This window comes from Podarcis gaigeae, assembly GCF_964106915.1.
Source record: "Podarcis gaigeae genome assembly, chromosome: 2".
NCBI lineage: Eukaryota > Metazoa > Chordata > Lepidosauria > Squamata > Lacertidae > Podarcis > Podarcis gaigeae.
In genome coordinates, this window is record NC_139679.1 from 86,665,977 (window position 1) to 86,681,743 (window position 15,767).

At 42.8% G+C, this 15,767-nt stretch overlaps 1 protein-coding gene and 1 long non-coding RNA gene across 7 annotated transcripts in view; one reads left to right on the forward strand and one right to left on the reverse strand.

The window, feature by feature from the left end:
* The window catches only part of PLXNA1 (plexin A1), a 302,883-nt gene that overhangs the window by 19,850 nt on the left and 267,266 nt on the right, over positions 1–15,767 (forward strand). The gene's annotated exons all lie outside the window — the stretch shown is intronic.
* Positions 5,091–9,710, reverse strand: LOC310838328. The gene is made up of 3 exons (XR_014560931.1): positions 9,601–9,710; positions 9,381–9,476; positions 5,091–5,661 (listed from the first exon to the last, which is right to left on the reverse strand). It is a non-coding gene; the product is annotated as an uncharacterized lncRNA (long non-coding RNA).

A 15,767-nucleotide genomic window follows, 5' to 3' on the forward strand; every position in this document is an offset into this window, starting at 1 on the left:
GCCACATGTAACCATTAATCGCTTGCCTTTAAAAGATGGGGAACAGCGATTTTCACCAAGGTCACCCATTTTTACCCCTTGTGCTGGTGGTATAAAACTGGCAGGAGGATTCCTCTAGCACAGCCTGCTGTGATATCTCTGCTGGTGTGTAAATTCACTATGAGGGCAGGATTGTGAACTCATCATTTTGCATTCTTTCGTGAGGGTTTTTGGTTGCAGTCTTATTCCGTCTGATAAGCATACCAAGGATGGAATCACGTAAAATACCATTATACCATTCCATTTAATATTTAGTTGTATTAAGATGATATTTGCACAGTTAAGGGGAATCTTGAGATGTAAGTAAGAAGTGCCCTTGAATAACTTATGTGAGGAAGCATGCCCCAGATAAGCAGGGCCTCTTTCACTGCTTATTTCTCTCAGTTATTTCAAAATGCTATACCCTGCTTTGTCTTTATAAAGGCAGCTAACATGTAAGGAAAAAAAATTAACACACACGGACAAAATGCCGGCATTTTAAATGAAGCAAATAAACAAGGCCAACACAAAAAAAATGCCGGCATTTTAAATGAAGCAAATAAACAAGGCAAAACTGCAACACTCCTTTGTGTATATAGGCATGTACTGAATCCATAAACCTAGGCAGAGCTGCTTCACAACTAGCACAGTGACCTGGTAGACTAGTAAACAAGACCGTGTGGTTTGCATATGTATGCGTATGTATGCTTCAGTAGAAGACCCTGGCATTTCCTGCAGAGGCCAGCTAGGCAAAGAGGGGAGGTCATTTTGGAATAACATCTGAATTAATAACGTAGGTAACCTCTTAGTGTACCTTAGTATAGAAAGAGAACCCCTCTGCTTCTAATCAGTGGAGGCACTGTTTTCCATTCTTTAAGCATGACCGGTGATGGTGATGCTTGCTAGCTGTTGTTCTGCCTTCCAGCCATCCTCCCTCCCTGCCCCCATTTTCTTTGTTGCATGTTTGAAGGAACTGGAAATGACAGGAAGATGGTGATTGCTTCTGACAGATGTTTGGGGTATGATTTGTGTCACAAGGTGCCCAACGCTTGCCCTTGTTCTCCTGTCAGACTTCAGCAAAGCAAAGTCCTGTTGAAGGAAGGACCGGAGGAGGGGGTGGGGAGGAATGCTGGCTCTGCCCTAGTTTGGAGACCATACCCCGCTGCTAGAGAGGTTATAGCAGCCCAGCTGTTTGGCAAAAGGTCAAGGCTGAAGATGCTCGCAAAGGAGCCGGAGTGGAGGGTACATTCAGAGAGCAGGCTTGCTGTATGCCGTGCAGATTGCAGTGCCAAAAACTTCTTCCTGCACCACAGCTGCCTGTTTTTCATCTGCCATCTTCCCAAGGGGCATTCAAGCAAGCTGCCTCTATAGATCGGCTGTGTGTGTATACATAGGTACAGCATGTCTTGGCAAGCATGCCCGATGCCTCATGAGATACAATCTCTTAGGGCATAGCCTGTACTGTATCTTAATGATTCCTTGCATTCTGCAGTCAGTTTTTGCCATTGCAGCTGAAATTTACTTAAGTATAATATAAAGCAGATTACTTATCTCGTAGGACAACAAAGTATAAGGCATGAAGACAAAGCATCCCACCAAACCTAGTATCGGCTTTGAAATAAAATCTATAGTACATACCCAGTAAGTCTTTTAAGCCACAGGAAAATGATGATTCTTAAAATGACCAATGGCAGGAGCTTCTGCATGAATTGCCTAATACTAGATGCTTCATATCTGTAATCTATACACATTTGCAAGATAGGCAAATGCAACTATTGCTTTAATTATCAGTTCATTCTTACTGGCCCAGTAAAAACGTCACTTTCCCATGATATAAAACTACCCCTTGCTTAAAATGCTGTGCTATAAATATTCTGCAGTCTGTTGATGGCAGTGGTTGGAGGAGGAGCAAAGGAATATGGAAAGCAGGGGTCTATGTATGTGTTTGGCGGCAGAGGGAAATCAGGAGATCTCTGTTTATTTGGCTAGCTCCCATTCATATTCAGACACCTTGGAAGACATATAGGATGGATACCTAGTCCATAGCCAAAATTCCCCATTATCTCAGTGATTTCTTATTCCTAGTTGTTTAACAGCAGCAACAGTGGTGGGTGGTGGTGGGAATCACTAGGAGTTGTTTTTTCTGTGCAGTGAATGTCAGTGGCATTCACAAATTCCTGGACTCATACTTTGTTTACCAAAGCCTGTATCTTTTGCTTCTGCTTGATGGATCTTAGGATTTCAATAGAAAAAATAATAATACCGTAGATCCTGCAGGCCTTGAAGTCTTCTCACCTCTCGATTTTGAGGACAGCAAGGGAGATCAAGTGGCCGGATGTCATGTGCCTGTTAAGTCCCATTATTTGTATGGCTTTTTCTCAATCTCATTTTTGTCTAGGTAGAATTATTCAAGTTTCCTGGGTGCCATATACTTTTCCTTAAAAAAACTAGAATTGGCAGTCTTGGTGTGTGAGTGTGTATTTTTCAGGGCTGTGAGGGTTGAAACAGTCTAGTGGCTAGGGGTTTGAGTTTGGCTGTGGGAAACTTGGGATCAAATCCTTCTCTTAGCTAGAGACTGTAATGCTGGGCCTTAAAGCAAGCCAAAATTTCTTATCCTAACTCCAGTAACTCCAAGGGTTGTTGTGAGGTAAAAGTGCTTTTCAGCTCCATAGAAGAAAGCTGGAATACAAATGTAGCTAATAAAAATATAGTGTCAGCATAAAGTGTTGGAAGGAAATAGTATACAGTGTACGTATGTGCATGTACTTTGTAGGGAAATTCTCTGGTACGGGATACCAGCAAATCTTGCTTTGTCATTGGCTGCGCTTTTTTTACACACCTCATTGCTTTTTGCTAAAATTGCCAACCCTTTTATTGCAGAAGTACTAGATATCAGGAGTATCTAGAACAGGGGTAGGCAACCTGAGGCCCGGGGGCCAGATGCGGCCCAATCGCTTTCTCAATCCAGCCTGCGGACGTTCTGGGAATCAGTGTGTTTTTACATGAGTAGAACGTGTGCTTTTATTTAATATGCATTTCTGGGTTATTTGTGGGGCATAGGAATTCATTCATTCCCCCCTCCCCCCCCAAAAATATAGTCCAACCCACCACATGGTCTGAGGGGCGGTGGACCGGCCCACAGCTGAAAAAGGTTCTGACCCCTGATCTAGAAGGACTAGTGTGGCTGCCCAGCTATACTACCTCTGCTGTAGCTTGTCTGCTAACGTGGTGCTTAGAAAGAATGTCTTGGGAATAAGTGGATTTTAGGAAGCCACAAACTACTTATACAATTGAGGGCAGATCTAGCCAGCTTCTTGATTCACTGGGTCTGCTCTGTTCTCCAGACAACAAATTGGTAGGGTTGCTATATCTTGAAAAGCGAAAAAGAGGACAGCCTGAGCCGCTGCCAGCCCGAGCTGGGCAGATGTGTGGAGCTGCCACGACCATGCCTGCGCACTTCTTTTCCCAGCTCAGGCTGGCAGAGGCCATGGCATGCAGAGCCACCCCACTGCCCGAGCCCAAGCTGCCCAAGCAAAAAACCCCACCAAAAATAAATAAATAAAGCCCCCCCAAATCCTGGATATTTCCTTTAAAATGTAAATGTTGCCCCCCCCCGGCAAATGAGGACATGTCCAGGATTTCGCAGACGTATTGCAACCCTAGATTTGGGGTTTTAAAGAGTATTTTTTGCTGTGTGACTCAACCCTTTGGTGCAGTCTGTCTCCTTGCTACATAATAATACTAAGGGCATCACAGTTATGTGGTAAAGCATATTCTGTACTGATATTGACATTTATATGAAAAATCCCAAACAGACAAGTAACATTATACCATGAAATAGCTCCTATTTTATTTTCTTCTTACAAGTGAAATTGTGGAAATATTGGGCCTGATGATCCAGCCCAGAGGTAGCCCGTCTCTGCATTAGGATATAAAAGCTGGGAAATGGTTGGAAGGTGAAGAGTTCAAGTATATTATGCGCACAAAAATTGACTATAATTATTCACATTTTTTAAAAAAGGGTTTCTGTCTTGGTTGGAAGAGGGAGGCTGTTCACCCGCACTGGACTTGCAAGAGATGGATTATTTATCATAAGTTAAAAATGCACGTGGGGGCAGTTACTTCCCGTAGGAGGCATCCCCAAACTATTTAATACCGGGAATGGGAACCTGTTGCGCTCCAGTTCTTGTTGAACGACAACTCTCATCATCGCTGAACGTTGACTCTGCTGACTGATGGGAATTAGAGAGCCAAATGTTCCCCCCCCCTGTGGCTCGCAACATCAAGTACTGTACAGAAACAATTTGGCGTTCAGCATTCTGGTACTGTATTTCAGCTGTTCATGAGGATAATAAACTTCTGCCTGGTGAAGGGCAAGGCCTTCTTGGTGAAGCTGCAAGTGGGCTGAGATCGGTGCTGAGCCCCCTGAATCGGGTGAGAGAACTGAGGCTTGTTACTGAAGATTTCCAACTGAACATTTGTGTATAGAGGGAATAGTAGATACAACCTATGATACAGTGGTACCTCGCAAGACGAATGCCTCGTAAGACGAAAAACTCGCAAGACGAAAGAGTTTTTCGTTTTTTTGAGTTGCTTCGCAAGACGAATTTCCCTATGAGCTTGTTTCACAAGATGAAAACGTCTTACAAGTTTGTTTCCTTTTTCTTAAAACCGTTAATGCCCAGGGAATCCGTGCTTCGCAAGACGAAAAATTCACAAGACGAAAAAACTCGCAGAACGAATTCATTTCGTCTTGCGAGGTACCACTGTATTAGAAAGAATAGTTTAGGAGCAGGGACATTTGTTAGGTTACTGAAGCCTCTCTTTGTGATAGAGTGGGGTGAGGGACTTCTGCTTTGTCACAGCCTATTTTATTGGATCACCTTCCCTTCTCATGCTTTTTTTGTTCCTCCTCGCTGAGAATGGAAAGGGACACTGCTGAGTTGCCTGTCCAGTCCCTCTTTCCGCCACCCCTTCCCCCAGCTCTGGCCTACGGAAACTCTGCAAGAGGCTTCGGGAATTAGGTAGGGAACACTAAAGGCGAAGTGGAGGAGAGGCTCTCTGCTGATCGTGTGACTAAAAGGTGAGAGGGTGAGTTCCTCTGGGAAGCTCTCAAAACTGGAATGTGTGGTTATTTTTACGCAGAGGGAAAAGATTTCAGTTCAGACCGAAACTGCAAGGAATTCTCTTGTCCAAACAGAATAGCTGTCAGTAGGAAAGTTCTTGTCAAACACCCTGGCTTTGTTCTCCACACACACACACACACACACACACACACACACACAGCTTTCTAACATGCCTCATATATTTCGTAACTTGTCTGTCAGAAGGAACTCTGGCAGATTGTTTATTTATTAAGACTTTTGTAGTAGGAAGATGAGCATCCTGAAGATTCTCTCCCAGGGCTTGTTAACCAATAACTATATAGCTTGCCAATCAAATAAATAATAAAGATTTCAGAGGACCTCATAGTCTGTGGCTTGGCAGCTAATGAGACTGTGAGTTACAGTCCTTCTGTTGTCCTTGGATGAATTTATGTTGAGGGTAGAAACTGCACACTTATCTTTTTCCCTTTTACTGGGCCATGCTGCTGCCACTGGTGTAGCTGACTCATCTTACCAGATCAGTGATATTACTACTAGTCTGCCAATGAAAATAATTGATTAGTTATAATAATTAGCAGGTGCATATGCCCATATTCCCCTTCATGGATCACTGCCTTGCCGTGGCGAAGGGGCTTGAAGAACTCAGAGAAGCTATGAACTATGCCGAGCAGGGCACCCAAGATGAACAGGTCATAGTGGAGAGTTTTGACCAAACGTGATCCACCTGGAGGAGGAACCGGCAAGCCACTCCAGTATCCCTGCCAAGAAAACTCCATGGACAAAGACAACAGGCATATAAAAGATATGACGCTGGAAGATGAGCCCCTCAGGTCGGAAGGCGTCCAACATGCTACTGGGGAAGAGCGGAGGGCAAGTACAAGTAGATCCAGAGCTGATGAAGCGGCTGGGCCAAAGCCGAAAGGACGCTCAGTTGCGGATATGCCTGGAAGCGAAAGGAAAGTCCAATGCTGTAAAGAAAAATATTGCATAGGAACCTGGAATGTAAGAACCATGAACCTGGGTAAGTTGGAGGTGGTCAAAAATGAGATGGCAAGAATAAATATTGACATCCTGGGCATCAGTGAACTAAAATGGACGGGAATGGGTGAATTCAGTTCAGATGACCATCATATCTACTACTGTGGGCAAGAAACCCGTAAAAGAAATGGAGTGGCCCTCATAGTCAACAAAAGAGTGGCGAAAGCTGTACTGGGATGCAATCTCAAAAATGATAGAATGATCTCGATACGAATCCAAGGCAGACCTTTTAACATCACAGTAATCCAAGTTTATGCACCAACTACTTGTGCTGAAGAAACTGAAATTGACCAATTCTATGAAGACTTACAAGACCTTATAGAAGTGACACCAAAGAAGGATGTTCTTCTCATTATAGGGGATTGGAATGCTAAAGTAGGGAGTCAAGAGATAAAAGGAACAACTGGCAAGTTTGGCCTTGGAGATCAAAACGAAGCAGGGCAAAGGCTAATAGAGTTCTGTCAAGAGAACAAGCTGGTCATCACAAACACGCTTTTCCAACAACACAAGAGACGACTCTACACATGGACATCACCAGATGGGCAGCATCGAAATCAGATTGATTATATTCTCTGCAGCCAAAGATGGAGAAGCTCTATACAGTCAGCAAAAACAAGACCTGGAGCTGACTGTGGCTCAGATCATCAGCTTCTTATAGCAAAATTCAAGCTTAAACTGAAGAAAGTAGGAAAAACCACTGGGCCGGTAAGATACAATCTAAGTCAAATCCCTTATGAATACACAGTGGAAGTGAGGAACAGGTTTAAGGATTTAGATTTGGTGGACAGAATGCCTGAAGAACTATGGATGGAGGCTCGTAACATTATACAGGAGGCAGCAACGAAAACCATCCCAATGAAAAGGAAATGCAAGAAAGCAAAGTGGCTGTCCAATGAGGCCTTACAAATAGTGGGGGAGAGAAGGCAAGCAAAATGCGAGGGAGATGGTGAAAGATACAGGAAATTGAATGCAGATTTCCAAAGAATAGCAAGGAGAGACAAGAAGACCTTCTTAAACGAGCAATGCAAAGAAATAGAGGAAAGCAATAGAATGGGAAGAACCAGAGATCTGTTCAAGAAAATTGGAGATATGAAAGGAACATTTCGTACAAAGATTTCCACAATAAAGGACAAAAGTGGAAAGGACCTAACAGAAGCAGAAGACATCAAGAAGAGGTGGCAAGAATACACAGAGGAATTATACCAGAAAGAAATGGATGTCTCGTATACCCCAGGTAGTGTGGTTGCTGACCTTGAGCCAGACATCCTGGAAAGTGAAGTCAAATGGGCCTTAGAAAGCACTGCAAATAACAAGGCCAGTGGAAGTGATGGCATTCCAGCTGAACTATTTAAAATTTTAAAAGATGATGCTGTTAAGGTGCTACACTCAATATGCCAGCAAGTTTGGAAAACTCAGCAGTGGCCAGAGGATTGGAGAAGATCAGTCTACATCCCAATCCCAAAGAAGGGCAGTGCCAAAGAATGCTCCAACTACCGCACAATTGCACTCATTTCACACGCTAGCAAGGTTATGCTTCAAATTCTACAAGGAAGGCTCAAGCAGTATGTGGACCGAGAACTCCCAGAAGTGCAAGCTGGATTTAGAAGAGGCAGAGGAACCAGAGACCAAATTGCAAACATGCGCTGGATTATGGAGAAAGCTAGAGAGTTCCAGAAAGACATCTACTTCTGCTTCATTGACTATGCAAAAGCCTTTGACTGTGTCGACCACGACAAACTATGGCAAGTTCTTAAAGAAATGGGAGTGCCAGATCACCTCATCTGTCTCCTGAGAAATCTCTATGTGGGACAAGAAGCTACAGTTAGAACTGGATATGGAACAACTGATTGGTTCAAAATTGGGAAAGGAGTACGACAAGGCTGTATTTTGTCTCCCTGCTTATTTAACTTATATGCAGAATTCATCATGCGAAAGGCTGGGCTGGATGAATCCCTAGCCGGAATTAAGATTGCCGGAAGAAATATCAACAACCTCAGATATGCAGATGACACAACCTTGATGGCAGAAAGTGAGGAGGAATTAAAGAACCTTTTAATGAGGGTGAAAGAGGAGAGCGCAAAATATGGTCTGAAGCTCAACATCAAAAAAACGAAGATCATGGCCACTGGTCCCATCACCTCCTGGCAAATAGAAGGGGAAGAAATGGAGGTAGTGAGAGATTTTACTTTCTTGGGCTCAATGATCACTGCAGATGGTGACAGCAGCCACGAAATTAAAAGACGCCTGCTTCTTGGGAGAAGGGCAATGACAGGCCTAGACAGCATCTTGAGAAGTAGAGACATCACCTTGCCAACAAAGGTTCGTATAGTTAAAGCTATGGTTTTCCCAGTAGTGATGTATGGAAGTGAGAGCTGGACCATAAAGAAGGCTGATCGCCAAAGAATTGATGCTTTTGAATTATGGTGCTGGAGGAGACTCTTGAGAGTCCCATGGACTGCAAGAAGATCAAACCTCTCCATACTGAAGGAAATCAACCCTGAGTGCTCACTGGAAGGACAGATTGTGAAGCTGAGGCTCCAGTACTTTGGCCACCTCATGAGAAGAGAAGACTCCCTGGAGAAGACCCTGATGTTGGGAAAGATGGAGGGCACAAGGAGAAGGGGACGGCAGAGGACGAGATGGTTGGATAGTGTTTTCGAGGTTACCAGCATGAGTTTGAGCAAACTGCGGGAGGCAGTGGAGGACAGAGGTGCCTGGCGTTCTCTGGTCCATGGGGTCACGAAGAGTCGGACACGACTAAACGACTAAACAACAACATGCCCATATTACACTGATGTTGTTTGACTGTATGACCAAAGAAGTCCTAACAAACACAATACTTTCATGCCTGTGTATATGCTTAATAGATGAGCAGAGGACCAGAGACTCTCCAGCTAGTCCGCCTTCTCTTGCACATTTGTTCTGGGCTTAACCAGGGTGATGTTGACACTAACTTAAATCATAATTAATGTTAAGCAAAGTTTGCTTTTAACCAGAATTTGAAATCTCGTTTAGTTGCCATAATGCTCAAGAGTCTCAGGGAACCATCTGGTGAGGAAGAAAGCCTTTGGGTACTAGTTAATTTACTGCCATGTTATTAACAGAACCCTTATTTAAAGAGGCCTCTGGTCCTAATATGAGGTGGTGTGCTATAAGTGTTGGTTGTTTTCTGCCCATTTCTCTCTCTCTCTCTGCCTGTGTGTGTTTATGTATGATTACCTGTGCTGTCTTCATTCAATATCTGTTCTCTTTTCAGTCTGGAGAGTCATTCCTTTCCTGCTGCCTCTTGTTAATCTAATGGGCCTCATTGTTTCTCTGATAATGTAGAAGATTAGGATACTTTACTGCATGCCCTTTTAAAATGCTGCAGAATGACTTTTCTTTCAACTCAAACAGTTTGTCTTTCCAAACCCTCCTCTCAAAACCTGTTGTTCATTACCTGGACTATAAAACTTTGCTTGTACTGGTGCTGCATTGTTTGATAAGCAGAAGCCCAAGACCTCCCTCCATAAATCCAGCCATCTGACACCTCTGTTCCTGTTATCATTAGACCACAGGTGCTGTCTGTGGAGATGAGACTACAAGTTCCAGCATGCAATGCCATAGTAATAAGTCAAGATGGAGCACTGTATCCTAGTGTCCTTATATACTAAATTCTATATCAAGGTGGCATGTGAAGTGCTCTGTGGAATAACCACCATTGTGCTTCTTAGCAGGTGGTATAACCCCTAGTTCATGCCTTGTTTCTTCTACTTCCTTCTTGCTATTTCTTGGTTCCATTAATTAGCAGCGGGGAAAATGTGGCTGGACTACAATTCCCATCAGCCCCAACCAACATGACCAATAGTCAGGGGTGATGGGAATTGTAGTTCAGCATCAGTGCCACTGTTCCCCGTCCCTGCATTCAGTGGAGATAGCAATCTAACTTATGATCATCACTTTGGGTGCTTCCAGACAATGCTGTGCTTCTGAGACAGCTATGGAACCACATTGTGTGGTTGTCATGTCTATTGTGAATAGAACAATATTGGTGGGAGCTACCGTAGTTCTTTGCAACAACAAACAATGTCCTCCGCTCTTTCTGTTGCAGTAGTAGAAGCAGAAGGTGTGGATGCAACCTAAGTTTCTTTCAGAACAGTACCTTAGTTGTAATTGGTACAAACATCCAGTGAATCACAGTTAATAATAATAATAATAATAATAATAATAATAATAATAATAATATAACAAAAAAAATATTTATACCCCTCCCTCCCTGGCCAGAGCTGGGCTCAGGGTGGCTAACACCAGTAAAATTACAGTAAAAACAATAGGGGAAAAAAACCCAATTTAAAATAAAGGTTAAATGCAATTTAAAATGCAGCCTCCTTTTAAAAGTAGCCTATAGATGAAAACCGTAAGGGGAAGGAAACATAAGGATCAGACTTAGTCCAAACCAAAGGCCATGTGCCCATTGTTTAGGTTTCTTTGGATCCTGGTTTGAGTCCATTCCCTGAAAATACTGATTCAGTTTGTTTCTGTCTGATAAGTCTGTAGATGGGCCATTTGGTTGAGTGGGTTAATGAATTTACATGTAGGCAAGTATTTTCTGAATTGCTGGTTCCCCGAGTTAACATCACGAACCAGACCCCTCCCCTACAATTTAAGTGTGTTCTTAGACTTTTAGTTTTGGGGACTCATAAGTTACTTACAATGTGTATTTTAAGCTTTTATTATCCTGCCATGGAACATCTTGAACAGACTTTTACATTAATGCTGTCATGCATTTAGATGTCATTAGTATCTGTAATGAAAGGACAAGTTATAGCAAGACTTGTGGTTAAATAAGCAGTGCCATAAGGAATATTATGTCTCTGGTAGATACCAGAAACAATCAGGCCTACTGTGAATTATCTTCACACAGAGGACAAGATAATAAAAACTTCTTGTGTTCCTGTTCAAAGTCTTGTTGTTAATGTGCTAGGTAGGCAAGTGTTGGAAGGTAGGTTGGACAATATGAAATCACATGCTTGTAATGAGTGGAGTTAAAACTTTGACATGGGGTCAAGTTATTTTTACTATTTTTATTTAAAACAATAATATAAGAAAACCGAATATCTCTGAAATGGGGAGTGTCTTACAGGGCATTCTGTCTACATTTGACACCAGGTCAGCCTGTCAAGATACCTAGGAGTTTTCTGCATGACTTAATTTACACTAGAAAATCGGGACATTGAATTATTTTGTTCTTTTAAATGAGGAACACTGCTGTTTATATCAGAGGAATTATACTGCTTTGCTGATCTGAATTTTTAGTAGGCGTGTGGGTTTCTGAGTTACAAAGCAGGATGACTTAAATTGTTTATTGGTAATTCTCTCTCTCTCTTTCTCTCTCTCTCTCTCTCTCTCTCTCTCTTAGCGCCTACTTATGCTTCTAGAAGACTAGGAGAAATGAGTAAAGCAGCTTTAGAGTTGCAGAGATGCTCAGAGATTAGGAAGCAGATGTGAAGCCCAAGGTTTCACTTATGGCTCATTTTCATGGTCTTTTTCTTCAGAGAACTAGCGTGCTTCATTGTAGGCCTTGGAACCAGAAGGCTTTGAAATTACTTGCAGTTCAAACATATACTCATTAGTCATTTTGAACAGATCCTTCTCTCTACATTTTAACTCCCCATTTATCATATTGTAATGGCACTAGTGACCCACATCACAAAATTGTTGTAAAGTTGGTTGGGATAGGTGTTATTAATAAGCATTTTGCACTCTAATGTACTATATTATTAATTAGTCGTTATGTACATATGTGACCTAAACATTGGTATCAGGAATAGCTAAGGTCATAGCATCATGTTCTTTTTCTTGCCTCTGTAATCAGAGTCCAGAAATGCTGCTCTCTGTCTCTGAAGTGATCACTCACCAGATTAAAAGTGACTTTCTGCATGCAGCGTGAAGATTTTTTTAATATTCAGAATATATGGTGGTGAGCTGGCTCCCTTCTATGCTTCATTGTGAAACTCTATGTGCAGAATTGTAGAGGAAGAGAGATCACATCCCTATGAAATCTTGTTTTTTGTTAGATCTTTGTTCAAAATAACACATGGCTTTTCTATTGACCCTTTAACCCCTTGATTGTCATGTGAAGAAAAGATGAAGCCTAAGAATGTGCAACTGCTTAAATCCACCCCCTTTTACATTTGCTTCTATTCCTCCTGCTGGGTTATTACCCTTGCCTTTGCCACACACATTCCTATATTTACAATGTAATATCCTTGTGCTGTGTACACTGATGGTGGAATAATAATAATAATAATAATAATGTAGTGAATGTTAATTAAGCTGTTATCACCGTTGCAGAGATGGGACAGATAAATCATTGTACAGTGTTGATGGATTATTTAATTTCTATACCGCTTAATATATTTAAAATATATCTAAGCAGTGTACAGAAAACAGAAGCAACAACAGACAACTTAAACAAATTATTACAAAAATACATCTAGAAATGTTACATTAATACAAATTTACTAATATATATGAATAAATATCAGTTCATTTTCCTTCTGACACACACCTTCCCTCTCAACTTCTGGGTTGTTGCCCAGAATCCAAACAAACGCTCAGCTCACCCACAAAAATCTCACAATGAGAAGAATACTTGGATACAGCAGACATCACCCTAGTCTCTCATTCTAGACTTGCTGTTGATGGGCAGACATCAAAGAGGGTTTTACTTCCTCAGGCTGCCCACAGCTGTGTCCCATTCAGCTGCACTTTCCACACCTAGTTCCAGGTACAGCAGGTTTGTTGAGTTTCCCAGGGGTCCCGAGAATGGGAAAAGGGCTGCCTTCCACTCACAGCCCTTTCTTCACTCTCTGTCCTTTCTTCTTCCTCCAGTTGGGACCTTCATGGAGAACTTTGTTAGGTTGTCCAACGATGATGTTCATACTTCATCGTTTTAGGGCTCTGTGTCCAGCAGTATAACTGTAGACTTTCAAGTATGGGGAATGTGTGGCCCTCCAAATGTCATTGGATTCCAGTACTCATCAGCCCCATTCAGCATAGCCAATGCTCAGGGATGATATGAGTTAAACCACAGGTTTCCTAACTCAGCTATAGACTTGTCTTGTAGGGCAAAGTGGAAAGAAAGCACAGAAAAAGCTCAGAGTTTAAAACCTGGTTGCTGTGGCATCTGAACATTGAAAATGTGTTTCTGAATCATAAATTGGGGCACATTTGAAAGAAAGGGAACAGAAAATACTTTTCAGACTAAATGGAAGGGTGAATCCCAACCATTTGATTTATCTATCAGTGGAAGCTCTGCTCAAGGACTTCTGCTTGCACAATGGGGCTTCCTCAATTCCTGCCAGTGTGCCCCCCCAAAGGCTTTCGGTGGGCCAAGAGAACCCCCAGAACAGTACATGGAAGGTGGAGGGGGGGTCATTCCATTTGGTAAGCTGAAAAGGTTGCACTGACGTAACGATTGGAAGAATTGTTGGAATCTCCCCCCCCCCCCCAATTCCAAATCTATTACAGTCTTGCCAAGGTTTTGAATTGAAAATGTTTTGTAGCTGATGGTGCCTCACTTTGCTAATTAAAATAGTTTTCAGAGATCTTACACTGGTACCTCCCCATTGGTATTATCTGAGAAACCAGTACATTTGTTTATGCCGCTGCAAATTTCATAGTATTGTTAATGAGTGCGAGCCAAATCTACGATTGCCAAATCCATAGCTAGATTTCAACCAGCCTTTGAAACCTGCTTCTAACTAGGGCTTCCAGTACTGGTTTAGTGCAGATATAATGCAGGGAAAGGGAGAAGTTGAAGTGGGACAGGGAAGGAGGGTTGTGCGAGGTGGGCTCGAGTCTGAGGGGCACTTCAGATCTCTTAACCATGGTCAAGAGACTGGAAAACATTACATCTGCACCGAACCATTCAGTGCTGCTTCAAAATCACAAGACATCCTGACCTTTTTCTGGCTTCTCTTGACTCTAAGAAGGGAGGAGCAGCCTTCTCCACCACCTTTTCTAGAAAGAGATTGGGATGCAGGCAAGCGGCTTTACAATGAAAGGCTCTTTTGAAGTTTGTGTGCATTGGCTACAGCCAGCCAGGCAGAGGTTCCAGCCCAGTGTAGTTCACAGAGCAGCTGTGACCAGAGTTTGAAACAATAAGGGTCTCTTGGCCACTTTTAAAGGTGGAGCTGTTAGCAAATTTCCTTTCCAGCTTGGGATAAAAGGGGGATGATTTGGATCTGTCGGCAATGCGGCTGTTAGGCCAGATTTCCAGCTGATGTCAAGTTTCCTGCTGCACATATGTGAGTCAAGCAAAGGTACATACCGGCAAACATTCTCAAGGCAGCTGGCAGCCTTTAGTGCTTTTGGGTTTTTTTTGCATTGCTTTCCTCTGCCTCTGGACTTGCCACTGCGTCACATTGTATTGTTGCTGTCTGAGTCATTGCAGAGGAGACCTCCCTCCTCCTCGCTCCCCCTTAGGAAGTTTGGCACTGTTTACTTTTTTTGTCCGGTTAGAATAATGGAATGTATTTTTAGGCCTCTTTGCCTTGCTCTCTGAATCGGCATTAACATGCTGAGTGGGGCTGCTCCAGGCGAACTTTTATTTATTTATCCCCCCCTTTTTTTGGGGGGGGGAGGAGAAATATATAACGCAGTTCATTTCAAACCTGGGCTAAGCTCCAAGGCGTCTGCCTAGAGAGTTTGCGAAGTCCTGTAACCATGGTGGCCATGTTTGTGTAAGAGAATTCACTTCCTGTTGGCAAGCACACTCTGCTAGCTGGCGAGTGGGAATGATGCTTCCTGCGTTAAGCATAGCTGGGTGGGGGGAGGCAATGACTGCTGAAGGCCATGCTAGCCAGTAGGTGTTTTGCCAGGTTCAGATTGTCATGCTCAAGGTGGAATAAGGCGGCTGTTTCTTTCTGGGTGGTGCCTACCTCCATCTTCTTCTTTTAAGTTTGCAAACCTTTTAGGACTGGGACTGGCATGCCAGTCCTGTGCATGATACACAGTGAGGGAGAAGCCAGTGATTGGGGTGGAGGGGGGACAGTGACTGAGGACTGGTCCACATACATGTGCCCAGTAGAATTAAGACTGGGGGTTGTGGTTTCGGATTTCGCTCTCCAGCCTTTGACACAAGAATCTCAGATTCCAAGGGCATATGATGCAACCACCTTGTTGAAGCAAGGCAGGTTTGGGTCTGGGTCTTTTTTTTCTACTTTAATTTCCACAAATTGGAATGAATAAGAAATTTGTTTAGCAAGCGACTTGCCTCTGCTAGATACCCCTTAGTCTTCTATAAAAAAAAGTCATTTTGGAGTACTGTACAGTCTTGCTTCTTTCTGGGAGGTGTTTTCTTCCATCTTTTTATTTAAAAAGTTTGTAAACCTTTTAGGACTGGGACTAGCATTCCAGTAGAGTGCCTTATACATAGTAGTTATGATGAGGGAATAATTGAGAGGACTCTGAATGCTGCTCCACACACACAAAATAAGAATTTTGTTTTCCAAGCCACTCACCTTGTTAGGTGCCCCTCAGTGTTTCATAAAAAGTGTCATTTCAAAGTACAGTGTAATAACTCATAGTTATTATTACTCACAGGACCAAGGCCCTGTGTAT